Consider the following 20,832-nt stretch of genomic DNA (forward strand, 5'->3'; position numbering starts at 1 on the left):
TTCAGGGCTGATGCTCTATCTTCATTATCTAGCTGCCCCTAGAGTACATTGCTGAGCACAAAAATAATTTTGATATTATTAAGTTAAAAAGTTTTTGTACAACAAAACCAATGCAGACAAGATTTGAAGGGAATCAATAAACTGGGAAAAAAATTTAGGGTTCTGATTTTTAAAGGTTTTGATAAAGGCCTCATTTCTAATATATATATATATAGATAGATAGATAGATAGATAGATAGATAGATAGATAATTGACTCAAATTTATAAGAATTCAAGCCATTCTCCAAATGCTAATTGGTCAAAGGATATGAACAGACAATTTTCAGGTGAAGAAATTGAAACCATTTCTAGTCATGTGAAAAGGTGCTCTAAGTCACTATTGATCAGAGAAATGCAAATTAAGAAAACTCTGAGGTATCACTACCTTTCAAATTGGCTAAGATGGCAGGAAAAGATAATGATAAATATTGGAGAGGATGTGGGAAAACTGGAACATTAATACATTGTTGGTAGAATTGTGAATGAATCCAACCATTCTATAGAGAAATTGAAGCTATGCCCAAAGAGTGATCAAAATGTGCATATCCTTTGATTCAGCAGTGTTTCTACTGGGCTTATATCACAAAGAGATTATAAAATAGAGAAAAGATCCCATATGTGCAAAAATGTTTGTGGCAGCCCTTTTTGTAGTGTCAAGAAACTGGAAACTGAGTGGATGCCCAACAACTGGAGAATGGCTGAATAAATTGTGATATATGAATGTTATGGAATATTATTTTTCTATAAGGAACAATCAGAAGGATGATTTCAGAGAGGTCTGGAGAGACTTACATGAACTGATGCTAAATGAAATGAGTAAAACCAGGAGATCATTGTACATATAATCAAGATTATACAAAGATCATTTCTGATGGATGTGGCTCTTTTCAACAATGAGATGATTGAGGCCAGTTCCAATAATCTTGTGATGAAGTGAGCCAGCTACACCCAAAGAGAAGATGGTGACAACTGAGTGTGAATCTCAACATAGCATTTTCACTCTTTTTGTTGTTTGAATTTTTTTTTCCTTTCTCGTTTTTTTCCCTTTTTGATCTGTTTTTTCTTGTGCAGCATGATAATTGTATAAATATGTATACATATATTTAACAACAAAATTTTAAACATGTTTACCATAGATTACTTGTCATCCAGGTTAGAGGGTGGGGGGAGGTAGGGAAAAAATTGGAACACAAAGTTTTGCAAGAATCAGTGTTGAAAAATTATCCATGAATATGTTTTGTAAATAAAAAGCTGTAACAAAAAATAATAAAAAATTAAAAAAATAATAAATGAAATATCTCTGATGGAAACCTTTAAGTGATGGGCAACTTAGGGAGCCTGTCTCTAAAATTTTTACTAAATTTCTCTTCATCTCAAAATATGCCTCTTCTCAATTTCTAGCCAGCACTACTAGTTCTTTATGACAGGAATAAGGGGAAAAAATCCCTCCTTCATATGAAAAAATTTCATGTATTCAAAAGCTGTTAGAAGGCAATATGTAAATAGTATAAAAATCTAGAGTTTAGAGCTGGTAGCAACTACAGAGTTCAGTCAATGCCACTCTCTTCTTCATTGAGGAAAACCAAGTTGTAATGTAGATTAATGACAGAACCAGGGCCATTCAGCTGTTAAATGGCAGACTGAGATCTGGATTCAACATAAGATTCTCTTTCCATTAAAACACTTCTCCAGGTTAGGCATTTAATATATCTCTGGAATCAGTTTTTATTGATTTATTTTCAAAATTCAGTGACTCTTACTAACAGAATGGCACATATTTGATCTAGGGGAGGCTCAGATTTTGTAGGGTTGTTCTTCAAGAGAAGTCAAAGCAGGTACACTTCCTGAATCCCCTTCCATATATTTTGCCTCTTCTTCCACAGCTACTTCAACTTTACTCAAATCTATTCATAACTCACTAGGATCATAGGCAAAGGACTTTTAAAGGAAGGGGAGTGTGTAAAAAAAAGACTTAAAGCTACAGCAGTCATCATGAAAGACCTAGAGATTATGAGCTCTAATCAATCAAACAAAACACATTTATCAAGTATACGCTTTATTTTAGGCATAGTGTGCTGGACATTTCTAATACTAATAAGAAGAATGGAATTATTCCTCCTCTCAAGCAGTTTTTATTAAAATAGGGGAGAGAATCAGTATATATATTTTTTAAAATATGCAAAATAAATATAAAGAGATAAAATAGAATCAAACACAAAAGAAAGAAATGAAAGATAAATAAGGCATGGGATGTATAGAAAAAGCCTCTATATAGAAGATGATATTCTTTTTAAAAAAATTTGTCTTTAAAACTTGTCTTTAAAAAATGAATAAAAGAGAAATTCTATAAAACAGAAAGTGCATTCCATGAATGTGGGGAAGTGAGGGTAAAGATATTTTTTGGGAATTGAATAAGTGGCTGTGAGAAATAAAGGGAGAAAAACCACTATGGTAGGATTGTGCAATATTGTAGGAGAAATATGTAAAAATAATAGAAAGATAGATTAAGTCCATGCTTGTAAAATGCATTAAAAGCTGAATTATGGAATTTATATTTTATTCAACAGATACATGAAGAATAAGGGTGAAGGTTTTACATGAAATCTTTCTAATGAGTCTCATTTTAATTTTCTACAATATTTATCAGTCCAATGGACATGAGGGAAAACTCAGAGATATCTTAATTTACATTTACCTAGTTATTGATGATTTGTTTTTTTTCTGATTTTCATTGACAACTTGGCTTACTTTGCTTAAAGACAACATGTTTATATTCTTTTATCATTTCTCTATTGAAGAATGGCTCTTGTTCTTATTATTTGAATCTGTTTCTCATAAAATTTGCAAGTAAGACTTTTGCAACAGAGAAACTTGGTATAAGATATGTCTTCCCATTAACTATTTTCCTTCTTATTTTAACTGAACTGATTTTGATTTTACAAAAATATTTTAATTTTATATAATCAAAATTTTACACTTTATCTTTTATTATGTCTTCTATCCTTTGGTCATAAAGTCTTCTCTTTAAAAATAGTTGTGGAAAGTATATTTTCTTTGCTACTCTATTTTTCAAGATGTAATCTTTTATATCTAAATCACATATCCATTTGAAGCTTTTATTGGCATATTATGGGATGTATTTGTGTAAAGTTAATTTCTGAGAAATTGCTTTCTAAATTTTCTAGCAGTTTTCCCTCAAATAATGAGTCCTTTGTCCAATAAGTGTTATACTGAACACTCTGCTACTATTTTTGTATAATTCTATATAATGTAGTCTTACATTATCATATAGAAGTTCTTGGCACTATATCCTACCAGACTGAAATTGGGATAACTGGAAAGTGACTCTGAAAAGTTAAACTTCTAAAACTGAAAAGAAGGATCAATGCTCAGTTGAGGCTACACATCAAATGGCCATTACTAGACCACCAGAGAACAATGTAGTAACAAACTAAGATTGTATATCCAGCAAAAACAATGAGATTAATGAGAACTAGCATAGAAATATATATCGTAAGTAGTCAGCATAAGATTACCTGAGAACATGAGAGATAATGCTCAGCAGAGTTTTTCATATCCATTAGTCATCACAAGACCTCTAAACCTGATATGATGTACATTGTTGGGGCACATGAAATCATGAAACTAATGGGGACTAACAGATAAACAAGAGAGAATAATCCCAGTTAGTACTGTGTATTAATGTTATTAGAAAGAATAAAGCATCATAGGCTTGACTTGTCCTTTTATATATATGACCTAACCAGATATTTCCCTTATGTATGTGAACAGTTGCTGAGAATACATGTTTTTACTATTATTATACATATATTTGTAGTAATATGTACACCAGACTTTTAGGAAAATATTCTTTCAAAACTGTCTTTTTTTGTAGCATTTCATTAAAAATTTTTGCTTTGAACTATGTTCTACAATCCTTTAGAGAAAACAGGAAACATATCAGTCAGGATTTGTAATTATGATTTGTGATGGTAACAAATCTGCAGAGCACCTTAATCTAGATACAGCTATTCTTGATGTCCCCACATGAAAAAAAAAGATGTATATACATTTAAGGATTCCCAGAAGTTGTGATGATCTGAGTCTTGAAGGAAAACATAGAGTCTAAAAGGTGAGAAACTTGCATAAAAGCATAAAGATGATATGTAAGAGACTAGTGCAATATACTGGATGAGTGATCATAAAACTGGAAATCAGTACTCTAATTTTAAGGCTGCTACAATCAGAAATACATGATGGCAGGTTGAACTAGACTGGTGGACATATTAATGCAATGAAAAGGATAAATAGAAGAAAAATGGGGAAGGACATGGATGAAAGAAGTAGAATTAATAGCAATTAGAACTTGATTGTTTATGATAAGATATAAGGAGAAGGCAAGAATTGAAGATAAAATTGGGGTTATTGACTGACTAGAAGAATGAGCATAACATATCAGATTTGTTAATAATATATGATCTGTAGAAGGTCTCTGATAGCTAGTAGACCTATGTTTCCTATGTTAGGAAAGTTTGGAGGAAAATTGGGGTTAATAAGGAAGATGAGTTCCATTTTGGATACATCATATCTTATATTTGAGGTAACTATGAAACATACAGTTGGAAAAGTATAATAGGCATTTGGTGAATCAGGATTAGTGTTCAGGGAAAGTTGAAGGCTGAGCATATGTATAGAGATAATAATTAAACCTACTGTGTGTGATAAGATAAGAACAGAAAATGAAGAGTTAAGAGAACAGGAGCTGCATAGAAATTTGTGGGAAATTTGGAGTTAAGGAATAAGACATAGATGATAATCCCAAAAAGAAAGCTGCAAATAGAAGATATCCGACATATAGGAGAAAATCTTGAAGAGAATAGCCATGAAAGTCTAAGATAGACAAAGAATCTAAGAAAAGCCATGCTGTTGTTTAGTCATGTCTGACTCTTATTAAGCCCATGGATAGCATATCTGATCCTCCTGTCCTTAACTCTCTCTTAAAATCTGTCCAAGATGATGTTTATTGTTTCATATTATCCAAATCATCTTCAGCCATTTTCTTTTCCTTTTGCCTTCAATTATTTCCATTATTAGGATCTTTTCAACAAGTCCTGTCTTCTCATTATAAAGCCAAAATATTTAAGCTTCATCTTCCTTATTTGACCTTCCATTAAATAGTTTGAATTATTTTTTTAAAATATTTAATCTTTTGATCTCTTTGTTGTCCAAGGAACTCTCAAAAGTCTTCTCCAGCACCATATTTGACAGCATCAATTTTGTAGCGCTTCACTTTCCATTTTTTAAAAACATATATGTTATTATTATTTATTTAGCATTTTATTTTTCCCCAATCAGTTTTCCTTAAACACCAACCCGCATATCCATACATTGCTACTGGGAGGAAAAGCATAGCTTTGATTATACAGACCTTTGAGAGCAAGTTGATAACTGCTTTTTACCATCCACATTTGCCATTAATTTTCTTTGAAGGAACACATGTCTTTTGATTTCATGGCTTTATTTTCCATCTGAAGTTATCTTTGAGCCTAAAAAAAAAAAGTCTGAGACTGCTTCCATTTCTTTTCCATGTTCTTGCCAGGAAGAGATGGGACAAGTTAACAAGAGGCTTCCTTCTGCCATCAGATTGATATCAACTCCATATCTGAGATTGTTGGTACTTTCCCCAGCAATCTTAGTTCTTGCTTTTGATTATTCCAGCCTAACATTTCATATAATGTACTTTGTATGTATAGGTTAAATAAATAAGATGATAATATGTAAGCTTGTCTTACTCCATTTCCAATCTCAAGCCACTCAATTGTTCCATGTTCAGTTCTAATTTATGCTTTTTGACTTGCCTAGCAATTTCTCAAAAGACAAGTACCATGATATGGTACACTCATATCTTTATGGACTTACCACATTTTATTGTTATTTACATAATCAAGCATTTCAGTGTAGAAAATGAAACAGAAATATGTCTTTCTGAAAGTCTCTTGCCTTCTTCAAAATCCAACAAATGTTAGAAATGTATTCTCTAATTGTTCTACCTCTTCAAAAACCAGCCTGCTTGTCTGGTAACTCTTAGTTCATATATTGCTGAACCTAGCTTGCAAAATCTTAGGCATAATCTTGCTGGCATATGAACTAAGCAAAATTATTCAGTAATTTGAATATTCCCTGAAATTTTTCTTCTTTAGAATTGGAATGTAAACTAATTTTTTTTTTCAATCTAATGGTTCACTTTTGAGTTTTCCTTGAGTGTAACATTTTAACATCATCTTTTAAGATTTTAAATCACTTGGTTTTATTAGGATTTTAAATCATCATTTCTACCAGGCTTATTATTAGAAATATCCTGAGGCTTACTTAACTTCATTCTCCAAGATGTCTGACTTTAGATCAGTGACTACCATCAAGGTTGTAGGTGATTATTGTTATCTGTTGTGTCCTGCTTTCTAGAGCCCCCAAATTGGGGTGATTAAAACATACCATCTTAGTGGAGAAGTGATGAGGCAGGACTCATGAGACTCATAGAAAAATGGAGTCTGTTTATTCCCAGTTCTTTCACCCTTATATATACTCATACCCTTATGTAACCAAAATAAGTGTGCTAAGTATATACCGTGCATGTGGGAACACATGAACAACTTGCTATTGTATGTAGTTTGCTACCTGGTATCACTCTTTACCACCTGGTATCACTCTGGTTCAATCGCAACACAGGTTATCACCACACCCTGACTGCTCAAGAAGGCCAAGAGCCTTTAGGGGAGATGGGGAGCCAAACCAGACTTTGTTAGCTTGTTCCCTCTGGGATGAAAAGTCTTATACCTCACCCAAAATTCCCCCACTGTCTGTAACCCTCTACAGTTATCAATGATGTTAAGATTTTTCTTCCATAGTTCATGGGTTCTTGTGTCTCCTGGTCTTAATCTTTTCTGATTTTCTTATGTTGCTGTTAAATCATTTTTTACTTTTATCATGCTTATTTTGATATGAAACTTTTCCTTGGAATCTCTAATTTTCTTGAAGAGATCTCTTGTCTTTCTCATTATCTTGTAAACATTATTAAATCCTGCAAAGAAAAAAAAATCCTGTAAAGAAATCAAATAAATATAAAAATAAAGTTCAATCTTTGATATTCTATGAGAGAACAAATTTGGATAAATGGTGAAAGCAAAAGGCAGGTTACAAAAGGTTTAAAAGTTAATTAAAGGAGAGAAGTGAAGGTGTTGACTTTTTCCAAGACAGAGATTTTAAAATGGAAGGAAAAAATGAATGATATCTTGAGAGGATGGTAGAAACAATTGCAAGGTGTTAGTTGTTATTGATGGTGGCATTTAAAGGATAAGCAAGTCCAATTAGTTTTCATAGGCAGCAACTTTACAGCAATAGAGTATTTTTGAAAGAATATTGGATATGAAATCAGGACCTAACAAACCAATAATATGACATTAAAGAAAATACTATAAAGTCAGCTTGTCATGTTCCCTGGAACTATAGACTTAGATTTTGATAGAAATTATTTCAAATCTTTTAACCCAGAGAAAGTAATTTGCTACTCTCAGCCTCAGTTTCTTCATCTGTAAAATGAATGATAGTAACATTGATGTCACAATGTTATTGTGAATATCAAATGAGATCATAGATGTGAAACACTTTACAAACATTAAGGCATCTTATCAATATGGATTATTGAGATTATTGGCATTCACAACTCTTATGGCATTTCCAATAAAAACTCCTGACATGATAACCTTTGATGTTCTTGGACAATATGAAAGCATATCATATCTTAGCAAATTCATCCAAATGTTCATCAGGTATTGTTTTTCTGGTATCATTATTCAAATGATTTTATTATTTACTATATTATCATTGTTAATGTTATAATCAGTATAATCAGTATCTTCTTGTGGTCATTTTCATCTATTTCAGCATCATCACCATTGATGTCACTATTTTTGTCTCCTCAACCTCATCATCATCACCAATATTATCTAACCATCATTATACTGCTTTGTTTTTGATATTTTTCAGTGGTTACTCAGTAGTTTTTGCTCTTTGGGAGTTATAATAAAATATAGCAGCGTCAAAGGACACAAAAATCAATATAGCAAGCTAAAAATACTGCAGTGTTATCTGAGCTCACTATTCAGGAATCTTTAAAAGGAAAGGAAAGAAAACTGATGACAATTTTAGTCAATTTAGTTGAAATTTGGGAACCTATTTGATGCTGTCCAAACCAACGTACCAGCAATACAGTAGTACATGGATGTTTATAACTCCAAATGTACCATATCATATTTCTCTATAGAACAGAACCTTATCAACAATCATATTTAAGTGGTTAAGAATGATGAATTGCTTTCCCCACCAACTGCAGAGGTTCCATGGAATTGAGATGGAAGCTAATGTACAACTGCATTTTCAAATCAATCTAATCCAAAGAGGCACTGCACAGGAACAAAAGAGGAGTGAAATCTTCATTTCCTCATTTTTTTCATCATCACTAGAAAATTCCAACTTACACAGAATTAGAAAATGTAGCTTTAGTGTTGACTTTAAAGTTCACCTAATCCATTTCTGCACCAGAAATGTGAATCCCTCTTAAAGATCCCTATAATTGATCAGTTTGCACTTGAAGAATTATAGCAATGGGAAATTTGCCTCCAGAAGGGACATATCATTCTCGTTTTTTTTTTTTTGTTTTTTTTTTTGTTTGTTTTGTTTTGTTTTGTTTTTGTTTTTGTTTTTGTTTTTGTTTTTTTGGGGGGGGAGCAATATCATTCTTGAGAGTTTAGAAAGTTCTTCTTTATTTTGAAGCAAAATCAACTTCCTTTATTGGTTCTACAATATTTCTGCCTTTTTGATGACAAGTAGAATGAAGTTAATCCCTTTGCCACAAAAAACCTTAACTCTTCTGCATACATCATTTTATTTCTCAGTGTTCACTCCCATTTTACAAATAAGGAAATTGAGATTTAAAACAGATACAAATCTATTCAGAGAAAATGAAAGAATGCACATTTAAGTTTGTGATGTTGCCACAAAATGTTTTTGGACTTTTCCTTTCTCATACTGGATAATCTATTCTCCAGTAAATAGAGCTGATCTCATTCCTGGCAAAGCAAGCTAAAGTTCAATTTCATGAGTCAAGGTTGAGTATACTCCTCCAAGAAACTTGAGCCTTCAATTCAGGAATAATTCTAAGTGCACACTAACTTGCCCATGAAAATAATGTCACTACATTTTCTATTGAGGCTATATTTGTACACATTGACCTCTATTCACTTCACATGGGAGAGGCTTGCCCTGGATCCCTAGTGAGTAACTAGCTTATAAATAAACCATTTTGCTTGTTCATTGAACTAGACTGACATTTGAGATGAAATGCTGACTTAGGTGATGCTAAGTGATTCAGAAAGTTAACATGAAGGGCTTGGCGTCTAAAAAGCTGCTACTGTATCTGAAGAAGAGAAACAGTGTTTAATTCACTAAATTATTTCTTATATGTTGTGAAGCAACTTTTTATATGGAAGAATTTCCCTTCTCTCTTGTTACATATTATTTGGTCACTGGGGAATTATTTCTTTTTAACATAAACTCAAAAATCTATTTTTTCCCACTCATTCAAAACCAGAACTTTGTTTTTGACTTAACTGTAGGGATAAAAGCTAATCGAGTTTGTTGAATTAGTTGATATATAGTATTCCTTCCATTTCTTGATTTTATCACTTCAGTACTTGTTTGAGACATAAAACTTTCAAGGAAAGGTGGCAAAAATCATTTTTCAACATGAATCTTAGGCAGCTAGGTAGCTCAGTCAACACAGTTTTGGGCTTAGAGTCAGAAAGTAATGAGTTCACTAAAGTATCCTTGCCAAGAAAACCTTTAATGGGGCCACAAAGTGTCAGAAAAACTGAACTACTTATTGTTATTTATTAATGTAATTAATAATACATATTTTATATAAATGATTTATAGTATAATGATGATTATCATTATTCAGATTAGACATTTGGGTAGTATAGTGAGTGAATAGAGCTTTAGATCTGGTGTTAGGAAGATCTGTTAAATCTGACTCCCAGATATTTAGTAATTAGTGCTTCTAGATAAGTCATATAATCTCTATCTTACTTTCCTCATTTGCAAAATGGAAATAATAATGGCAAGCATCCTCAAAAGTTTTGTGAAAATCAAGTGAGATGTACTTGTAAAGTACTTTGCCAAATTTAAAGTGTTATATACATGCTAATTATGATGATAATGTTGAAGACAATAATGATAAACGGAATTGAGTACCATTTATTTTCTGAAACAAAATATTTTAATAACTTCATCTTAGTGGATTTCAGGATTTTATAGTTTTACTTTTACAGATGTAAAAATTGAGGACAGCAAAAGTAACCAGAAAGAGTCTTCTGAAAGCCAGGAATATTTAAGTAATAAATCTTTCTTGTTATTGCATTTGAAATGAGAATCAAATGATGTCGATAAAATGCTTTCCAACTCTTAAAACACTATAACAAGAGTTAAGTTTGGATCTGAAGAACTTTTAAAAATATTTTGAGAACTATATTTCAGTACTCTTAATACTATATATTTTATTATATGCTTTTAAGAATGGGAAATGATATCGATATCAACACACACACACAGGTTAAATTATGAACTACATAAATGTAAGTTATTATGGTTGATTTAATATGAACACTATCATTTCCCCCAATGAGGTTCAAATAAGATGGTCCTAAGACAAGTCAGCATCTTGCTATGACTTCTTTAGATTGAATATTCTATAGATTATTACACATACTATATACTACACATATAGATTACTCCACATACAGATAAAATAACTGAATATGAGCATGTACACATTTTCTGTAGGCTCACTGAAGACATCTTCAGTGCAATTCTAGAAGGAGATAGTATAATAAGGAGATTGTGTAGCTTACCCTGTTCTTCAAGCAATTTAGTTTCTATGTTTTGAAAGCTTCTGTGTTAACGAAGCTTAGAGATTATGAGTATTTGGAAAGAAAAAAAATATATTCTTAGTAATAATATTAATGATAATAGCTAATGATATCATAATAATGATAATAAATAATAGGCATTTATACAGTGCTTTAAGGTTTTCAAAGAACTTTGCAAATAGTATATCTTATTCTTACAAAGATATTTATTTAGATGCTCTTGTTGTCTTCATTTTATAAATGAGGATACTGAGACAAGTAGAGGTTAAATGTTTTGTCCAAAGTTATAAAGTTAGTCATAAAGAGATTTGAACTTAAGAGGGGGCAAGAGCAATGAAGAATGAGAAAGGTCAGGATGAAGGAAAAGAAGGCAAGGCAAGGGAAGGGAAGAGAGGGAAAAGGAATGAAAGAGAAGGAAGAAGAAGGAAAAGGAAGGGAAGGGAGGGAAAGGAGGAAGGGAAGGGAAGAAAAGGGAAGGGAGGGAAAAGAAAGGAAAGGGAAGAAAAAGGAAAGGAAGGGAAGGCAGTGGAAGGAAAGGGAAGGGAAGAGAAAGAAAGGGAAGAGAGGGAAGAAGGAAAAGGGGAGGGGAATGGAGGAAAGGGGAGAGAAAGAAGGGGAGGGGAGGTGTAATGTTCTTCTCTAAAATATATTGTTCTCTGGGAGCGGGTTCCTTGGAGGACTTCTGGAGGCAGCCTGAGTTTCAATTCAGTGTAATAATCCCAAATGCAACCAGGAGTTAAAGTCCAAATATTTTATTGTTTCCTTCAGAGTCTTATCTCCTTCACTTGGGGCTCAGCTAGTTTTCTGGAGGCCTTTCAGATCTTGCCTCTAGTCCTTTGCCTCTGCTTCTGTCTCTAGCTCCCTCTGAATGTCTCTGAATCCAAAACCTCCAGCCAACACAAATGTGGAAAATGGAATGAATCTGTCTCTGCCTCCGAAAGTGGGTTTCTCCTTCCTGACTTCTGAATGTCTTGTACTGAATCGTGGTTGAGGCTCTTAGCTTATATATGCTCTCTTAAAGGTGTAAATCTTGTAGAACTCTAATAAGTACTAAGTACATTAGTGAACTAGAGAACTGTTAAGTTCCATGCTAAATTAGATAACTGATTTAGTACCTTGTAAGAATACTAACTTGGAGGGGAAGAGAGTGGAGGAGAGGAGAAAAGAGAAATAGGGCATGAAGAAGAAGAATGAGAAAGGGAAAAGGAAGAAGGAAAAGAAAGAGGTGAAGAATGAAGTCAGAACTTTCATCCATACTATGCTGATCTTTCCTGCTTTTATAGTTGGAATGCTCCAAACGATAATGGAAAGATGAATAAGCATGATTTGGCAGTAACATGCAACACCTTGTGCATAAGTGCCATGAAAGAGCTCTAGGGATTTTTGAAGACAGAGAGAATATACAACCTAGTGAATCTGTAGAGGATATACCTTGTAGAGGATATATCTTTGAAATGTTTGCCTCAAAAGAAAAAAATGTGAAAAGGCATCTTCCTCTGCTCTTTTGAAGAAGTTGGAAATAATGCCTATGCAAAACTTCATTTAACCCCAAACATTTTTGATATATGAAACTTTATTTCATTCCTTTATTTGTATAAAGTATAATAAAATAAAAGATGTACTAAAAGTACATCTTTTAAAATATATGTAAAAGTATTTTTGATATGTGGAACTCTTTATTTTAAAATCACTTTAAAATAAAGTGTGAATTTCTGGGAGGAGCTGAGAGGGAAAGTTATAATTGAAAATATAGATTATATAAAAATATTAGAATACAAATTAATTTACAAATAAATGTCAAGTACACAGGTCTTATTTTTTTTTTTTTGCGAATTGCCATATACATACACACACATATATGGATGTGTGTGTGTGTGTGTGTGTGTGTGTGTGTGTGTGTATTCTGATTCCTTGCTGGTGTCTTTTCCCCCACCCCATCAAAATTCTTTGTACATATCTTATTTTTCACTATCAATTAACCTATCCCTTTCCCTAAGAGAATGTAAGCTCTTTGAGGGCAGGAATTTTTTGTTTTTGTTTTTGGATTCTTTGTGCTTTGAGTGGTGATTCACATAAATACCTAATAAATGTTTGTTGAATGAATTAATCCATCTGAATAATTTGTATTTATTAATAGTTTGCTTTGTTTGTGTTTCTATTCTCTTTTTTTTATTCCATTCAATTCAATAAACATTTACTTCCCAGTGATTCTGAAAAAGAATGTGCTGCACTTTACATAAATGGAGGTTAGGGGCTAGTGCATACAACATCCATCTTTCTCCTTTTACACAGTGGTTGGCAGGACTACTGTTAACTCTGGGAACTGTGGCGCTATTACTTTTAAATCATTTTCAGTGTGGGAGAGCTGGGAGGTCCTAGCAATATAGTCCTTCACACTCTTCCTTATTCCCACAGGAAGAAAGATATAAGACTTTATACTTGCCAAAAATTGGGCCACAGGAGGAGAGGATTAAAAAGCAAGATAATTCAGTACAGTCTCTTCTTCCCAAAGTCATTAAGATGGAAGAAATATCTATCCAAGATTCTGAAAGCTCATGGCAGAGAGTTTTTTGAAACATTATGCTGAGGTAAAAGACAAATACAAGAAGTCAATAATTAAATGGAATTTTAAAATGTCTTAAAAATACTTATTTCAGAGACATCAATCACAATGCTACCAACTCTCTGCTACAGAAATTATAACCATTACATTAAAAATATTAGTAACGAAGATATGTAAAGACAGCTTTTTAAAATGGAAAGAGAATTAGATTTGAAATTAAATAGCACATGTTCAAATTCAATGTTAATTAAATAATAGTTTTGTGTCCTTGAGCAAATTTTGATTAAAAACCTGTCTATAACTGATCAAGTTGTCTTGAGTCCAGGGTGGTGAAATTGGTTGCCCATGGTCATATGGTTAATATACATAAGAAGCAGGATTTCAGCCACATCTTAATAATTTGAAGTCCACTATTTTGTCCATCAAGTTAAGTGCCTCACATTTAATTGAAGTACGTGTTTAAGAACTGAGTTTACAAAACACTTTTCTCAAAATACATTATGATGTAAGGTACACAACAAATGTTTTCAGGTCTATTTTATAGGTTAGAAAATTGAATTTCAGAATATAATAGGACTTTCTTACATTTACTGACAGCTTCCAAAGAGAATTTAGTTTAAGTCCTCTGAATATATATCTAATGTGCTTTCATTTCGCTTTTTAATACAACACTAAAACTAGCTGCTTAGAATTTGCTTAGATTTTTCTAAACCTGTTTCCTTATCCATGCACTGGGGACACTAATATTTGATTTCCATATTATCAAGATTATGGGGTGGGGTAAAGGTGCTTTGTGAACTTAAATGTACTATATATAGAAGGCATAAATAATATTAATAACACTAATAATATTATATATAAGTACATATGTTGCTCCTTATATCTACAAAATTGTTACTGAATTAAACCCCCAGTGAGAGTTTGTACTTCAAGGATTTCATATATATTTTACTTCAAGGTTAAGGGTGGGTGACAAGAGTACCGAAGGGAAAATTTTGACCTAGGGGCAGTTATGTTTTCTTTCTAATGTGAAAGGTTTTGAAGTCTGTTTGCCTTCAGTCTTACTCATAATACACAGGTAACTGAAATATTGGCCCTGGGGAGTGGAGGAGCAGTAGGTTCTCTTAGAATGTTCCAGTGGGTGAAATAAGAGATTTAATGTAAACAGCTTTTGAGAAACTCTATTTCCTGAACTATGCTTTGATCACATGGCAAGAACTCCAATGAAAACATTGCTGTTATCCTTTCAAGGGAGACACTAGGAAAAGAAAACCTGCCATGGTGAGGAACGTGTTGGTCCCCAGTAGTGAAGATATAGATGCCAGGGAATGTGTATATGGTGGAGGTTGAGGATAGGGGTGGGGAGAAAGGATAAATGTAGAAGTGAGGGAATTTTTTTTTTAAAGAACTAATGAGGCTCTAGGGTTCAGACTAGGAAGTATTTTTTGAGTATTTGGAGAGTTATTGAACTTTTTCTATTTTCTTCAAAGGCCCTCTCCTCTTACATATTTTGGCATTCCTCTAGTACTGTCTTACTTGTGAAAATTTTCACACTTCCAATTCAACCTAACTATCGATCACCATACAAAAATTTCTATCCTCTTCTTTGCTGTCTCAGAAACTGTCCTACATGAAATAGAATCTTTTTACTTTGATGAAGCAAGTTTGGCATTTGCATTTTCCCTCTTGTAGTACCTTTGTATCTTTTGCTCATGCAGGTATTCCCATAGACCTGTGGAAGACCTATTGAAATTTGCTAGTGCTCTTGAATCAAGCCATCTGACTTTTCAGTGCTTATTTTGATAATTAAAAGCAATAGATCATCTTTACCAGACAAAAAGTTCCTTGAGGACAGAGAGACAATAGCATGCTTATTTTTTAATCTTATTCTACCTTCCAAAAGGGGCAGCTAGGTGAACAGTGGATAAAGAAGCAGCCCTGAAGTCAGAGGACCTGAGTTCAAATCTGGCTTCAGATACCTAACACTTCTAGCTATGTGACCCTGGATATTCACTTAACTCCAAATACCTCAGTGGGAAAAAAAAAAAGTGAGTAGAGAACTTTCTGTACTAACTGACTGATCTTGAATATGTTTATAGAGTAATGGTAGAAAGTAAGAAATAAGGAAGGGAAAAAGGGAGGAAAAGAAAGAGAGAAAGGAAGAAAGGAAGGAAGAGGAAAGAAGGGAAAGTGGAAAGAAGGAAGGGAAAATTGAGGAAGGTAAGGAAAGAAGGAAGGAAAAAAGGGAGAGAGGGAGAAAGAGAAGGGGAGAGAGGGAAGATGAGTCTTCCTATTTCCAGACCCAGCATGCCTTGCTCTTTTTTTATTATTAAAGCTTTTTATTTTTCAAAACATATGCATAGATAATTCTGCAACATCAGGCCTTGCCAAACCTTGTATTCCAGTTTCCACCTCCTCCCATCCCTCTTCCCAGAGGGCAAGTAGTCCAATATATGTTAAACATGGTAGAAATAAATGTTAAAACCAATATATGCATACACACTTATACAATTATCTTGCTGTATAAGAAAAATCAGATCAAACCAGAAAAGAAAATAATGAAGAAAATAAAATGTGAGCCAACAACAACAAAAAAGTGAGAATGTTATGTTGTAAACTACCCTCAGTTCTCTGGATGCAGATGGCTGTTTTGATCATAAGATCCTTGGAACTGGTCTGAATCACCTTAATGTTGGAGAGAGTCATGTATATTAGAATTATTCATCATATAATATTGCTGTTGTAGTGTACAATGATCTGGTACTGCAAATTTCATTTAGTATCAGTTCATGCAAGTCTCTCCAGGCCTCTCTGAAGTCATCCTGCTCATCATTTCTTATAGAACAATAATATTCCACAGCATTCATATACCATAACTTATTCAGCCATTTTCCAATTGTTGGGCATCCACTCAGTTTCCAGTTTCTTGCCACTACAAAAAGGGCTGCCAGGAACATTTTTGCACATGTAGGTACCTTTCCCTTCTTTAAGATATCTTTGGGATATAAGTCCAGTAGAAATACTGCTGAGTCAAAGGGTATACATAGTTTGATAACTCATTGGGCATAGTTCCTAATTGCTCTCCTCAATGGTTGGATCCATTCACAATTCTACCAACAATGTATTAGTGTCCTGGTTTTCTCACATCCTCTCCAACATTTGTCATCTTTTCTTGCCATCTTAGCCAATCTGAGAGGTGTGTAGTGATATCTCAGCATTGTCTTAATTTGCATTTCTCTGATCAATAATAATTTAGAGCACCTTTTGGTCTCAATTTCTTCACCTGAAAATTATCTGTTCATTTTGACCATTTATCAATTGGAGAATGGCTGGAATTTTGGTGCCTGGGTCTAACACAGTTAGCTAACTATAAATTTTCAGAATCAAGATTTACACACAATTCTATCTTAGCTCCACATTTAATTCTTTTTCTATGCCTACAGTCTCAAATATCCAACTTCCTTACATATAAAGACATTCAATTCTACACCAATTTTATGATAAATTTAAGAATTATCCATCTACAGGCCTAGGATTTATAAACTTCCAATGGACAAATTCTGATAACTACATCGTGATAATTATAACCTATGTACTTTCTATTATGGAAGATGAAGTGGTAGAGACGTTTTATGAAGAACTCAATAACATTATCCAAACTAATTTAACATAGTGGTACAATGAATATTAGTAGTACAATAAATGAATTGCTGGACTTGGAGTTAAAAATTCTTGAGTTCAAATTTTATTTAGACATTTACTAGTTGTATTACCCTACACAAGTAACAAGTTCTGTCTATTTCACATTCTTCATCTCTAAAACTGAAATAATAATGCCCACTTTATATCATCATTTAAAAAATCGAATGCTTTTCAAACATTAAAGTATTATATAAATAATAGTCCTTCTCCTTTCCCTCCTATTTTTCCTCTATTCTCCTTTCCCATTATCTGTGTGGTTTCTTTGTTGTATGAAACTTCTGGTGAGGAAATTTTTTTCTACAAATGTAGTTTGCTCCACAGAGTGAATTCTTAGAGATTTACAAGAATAAGTAAGAGGATTAATGTCTTGTCCATGGCCATATAACAAATTCTACAAGGGATGTAAATCTGAGTCTTCTTGATTTGGGGGCTAGCTCTCTCAGTAGAATATCATGCTATTTCTTTTAACAGACAGAAAATGCCTAGTTACCATGTGGGATCATTTCTGCATCTGTAGTGCATAGAATTTGACCATTAATTAACAAAAGAGTCAACATTATATTATTAAACATACTAAAGATGTGAAGAAGATAGGCCCAAACAATTAAGACAATATTTCCCTGAACTATTATTTAAATACCTATTTAAGGTAACTGACACAAACCAACAAGTAAAGAAAATGGAAGAAATAAAAGACATGTACATAGACTCTCCTACAGAAATTAAATTGAAGAAAAGCAATTTCCACAGTGAAAAGGCCCAAAGACCTCAGAGGCTACTTCAGCCAGCAAACACTGGATCTCTTTCCCAGGCAAAGAGACACAACAGCCAAGGACAACACTGGATCAAAATGTCAATTAATTTGTAGAGCCTCATGGAGGTAGATTTTAGAAGATTATGAAGAGTATCAAGTCATAAAACACCAACAAAAAATGGAGAGGGGAAAAAGGTTGATGACAATTTGGCACAAAGCCTAATTAAGGCTGATCACACCAGGAACATTTTAAAATGGAACTGGAAGGAGGAGAACAAACAGATGAAAATGGAACATATGTGTCATTTCTGAAACACTATATTCTTCATCAACAACCATGGAATCACAACATTGGGTCTCTTGTATCTTCTATTGTGCTGTAAGAAGTGCAAATAATACTATAAAAATACAAAGATGGACAGAGCAACTGCACAAAACATGATTTTGAAAGCAATAAGGTACTTGAAGCAGGAAAAGATATTAAACAAATAGGTAAAAAATAATGAATAGTTGTTAAGATGGGGAAAAGTAATTGTGAGTACATTGATTAATTCTGATCTTTTTGTCTATATTATTAAAAAAATATGAAATTATCTGTATCTCTATCTCTATTAAAATCATATATGAAATATATACTTACATATAATATATAGTACAAATAATATATGCTAACTTTAATGCAGTTTAGTATGTTATATGTGTTAATATCTTTTATTTATTTGTTATTCATTCATTTATTTATTAATTCATGTATTTGAATATTCATTCATTCATTTATTCATACTTCTCTGTAGTTTCATAAGTAGGGGAGAGAAAGATTTTAGGCAAAAATAGGCTGAACTATACTAACATTTAACAGGTTTATGAACATTTTTGTGAACCAATCAGATTTCTGGTGGTGGCCATCAACTGTGACTTTGCCATTTAGATAGAGCTCTTAGGGCAAAAGTTGTTACCCTGGGATATGTGGATAAAATTTAAGGATCCATAAGTTAGAATGTAAAAAAAAATTAATAAAACATAAATCATTTTTAATACTATAAAATATTACCCTACTTTAAATCATTTATAAGCATTTTCTTTGCTTGTTTTAATGGCTTCTTAAATAAAACACTGCATGATGACAAAAGAGATATATATTTTTTTACTAACTTCTAATTGAAATGTAGTGTTTTCTTCAATTATGAATGTAGGCATATGATTGTCAAAGAAGCATTCCTGGTACTCACAATATTATAGACTAAGTCACCATTTGAACCTCTTTTAGGCTCAAAGTTTTCTCCTCAATTTGTTAGGGAACATTTTATGTGCTAATGTGTTTTTATTTTATAATGTCAGTGGGAAAATGGGTTTAGTTTGGGGATGATTAATTTATAGATACCTTCATTGAATATGATTGTTCCAAAAATAAGAGATAATTATATTTATGCTTTTAAAGGTGCTGAATATGGGTGTTAACAACCTTTACCAAGTGAGTAGAGAAGGGCTCTTGTTTATGTAATATGAATAAATACTTGTGTAGAGAAAAACTAATGTCAACATAATTTTATTCTGAGAAGAGATACACAGATTTTACCAGACTTCCAAAGGTGTTAAATTCAGAGAGAGGAGGAAGAGATAGGGAGAAGAAGGGGGTAGAGGCAGACAGAGGCAGAGACAGAGATAAGTAGAGAGGAGGGGAGAAAGAGAAGGAGAGAAAGAAAGATTAAGAACTCCTATCCAAACTGATCCAACCATTATGGAGAGCAATTTGGAACTATGTCCAAAGGGTTATCAAAATGTCCATACCCTTTGATCCAGCAGTGTCACTGGGCTTATGTCTCAAAGAAATCTTATAGAAGGGAAAGGGACTCATGTGTACAAAGATGTTTGTTGCAGCCCTTTTTGGAGTAGCAAGAAAGTGGAAATTGAATGGATGCCTGTCAGTTGGAAAATGGCTGAGTAAGTTATGGTATATGAATGTTATGAAATATTATTGTTCTATAACAAATGAACAGCAGGATGATTTCAGAGAGGTCTGGAGAGATTTACATGAACTGATGCTAAGTAAAATGAAGAGAACCAGGGATCATTGTACATGGTAATAAGATTATATGATGATCATCTCTGATGGATGTGGCTCTTTTCAACAATGACATGATTCAAGCCAGTTCCAAAGATCTTGTGATGAAGAGAACTATCTACACCCAGAGAGAGGACTATGGGAACTGAGTGTGGATCACAACATAGCATTTGCACTCTTTTTGTTGGTATTTGCTTGCATTTTATTTTCTTTCTCATTTTTTCTTTTTGATTTTATTTTTCTTGTGCAGCAAGATAATTGTCTAAATATGTATACATATATTGGATTTAACATATATTTAGCATACATTGGATTACTTGACATCTAGGGAAGGGGGGAAGGGGAAGAGAGGGGAATTGGAACACAAGGTTTTGCGAGTGTTAATGTTGAAAAATTATCAATGCATACATTTTGAAAATAAAAAGATTTAATAAAAAAAAAAAGAACTTCTGTCCAGGCTATATCAAAGTTTTTCTTAGTAATTTGTGCTGATTTGGCTACTCACTCAGGAAGCTTTTCAGTCTTGAAAAAATACAAGAGAGTATTCTCAAGTCCTCCAGATTTCTCCCACAAATAGAACACATTTGTGCCTCAGGGTGAACACAGGAGGGTATAAAATCAAGACTTTGGGTAAAACAGGGGTCCTTATAGTACAACCCAAGAAGATCTGAAGAAAGTCCCTAGACCAGACTTAACTCAAGTGAAATGCAGACAGCTTCAGCTAGCTCC

The sequence above is a fragment of the Antechinus flavipes genome, chromosome 1 (genome assembly GCF_016432865.1).
Source record: "Antechinus flavipes isolate AdamAnt ecotype Samford, QLD, Australia chromosome 1, AdamAnt_v2, whole genome shotgun sequence".
NCBI lineage: Eukaryota > Metazoa > Chordata > Mammalia > Dasyuromorphia > Dasyuridae > Antechinus > Antechinus flavipes.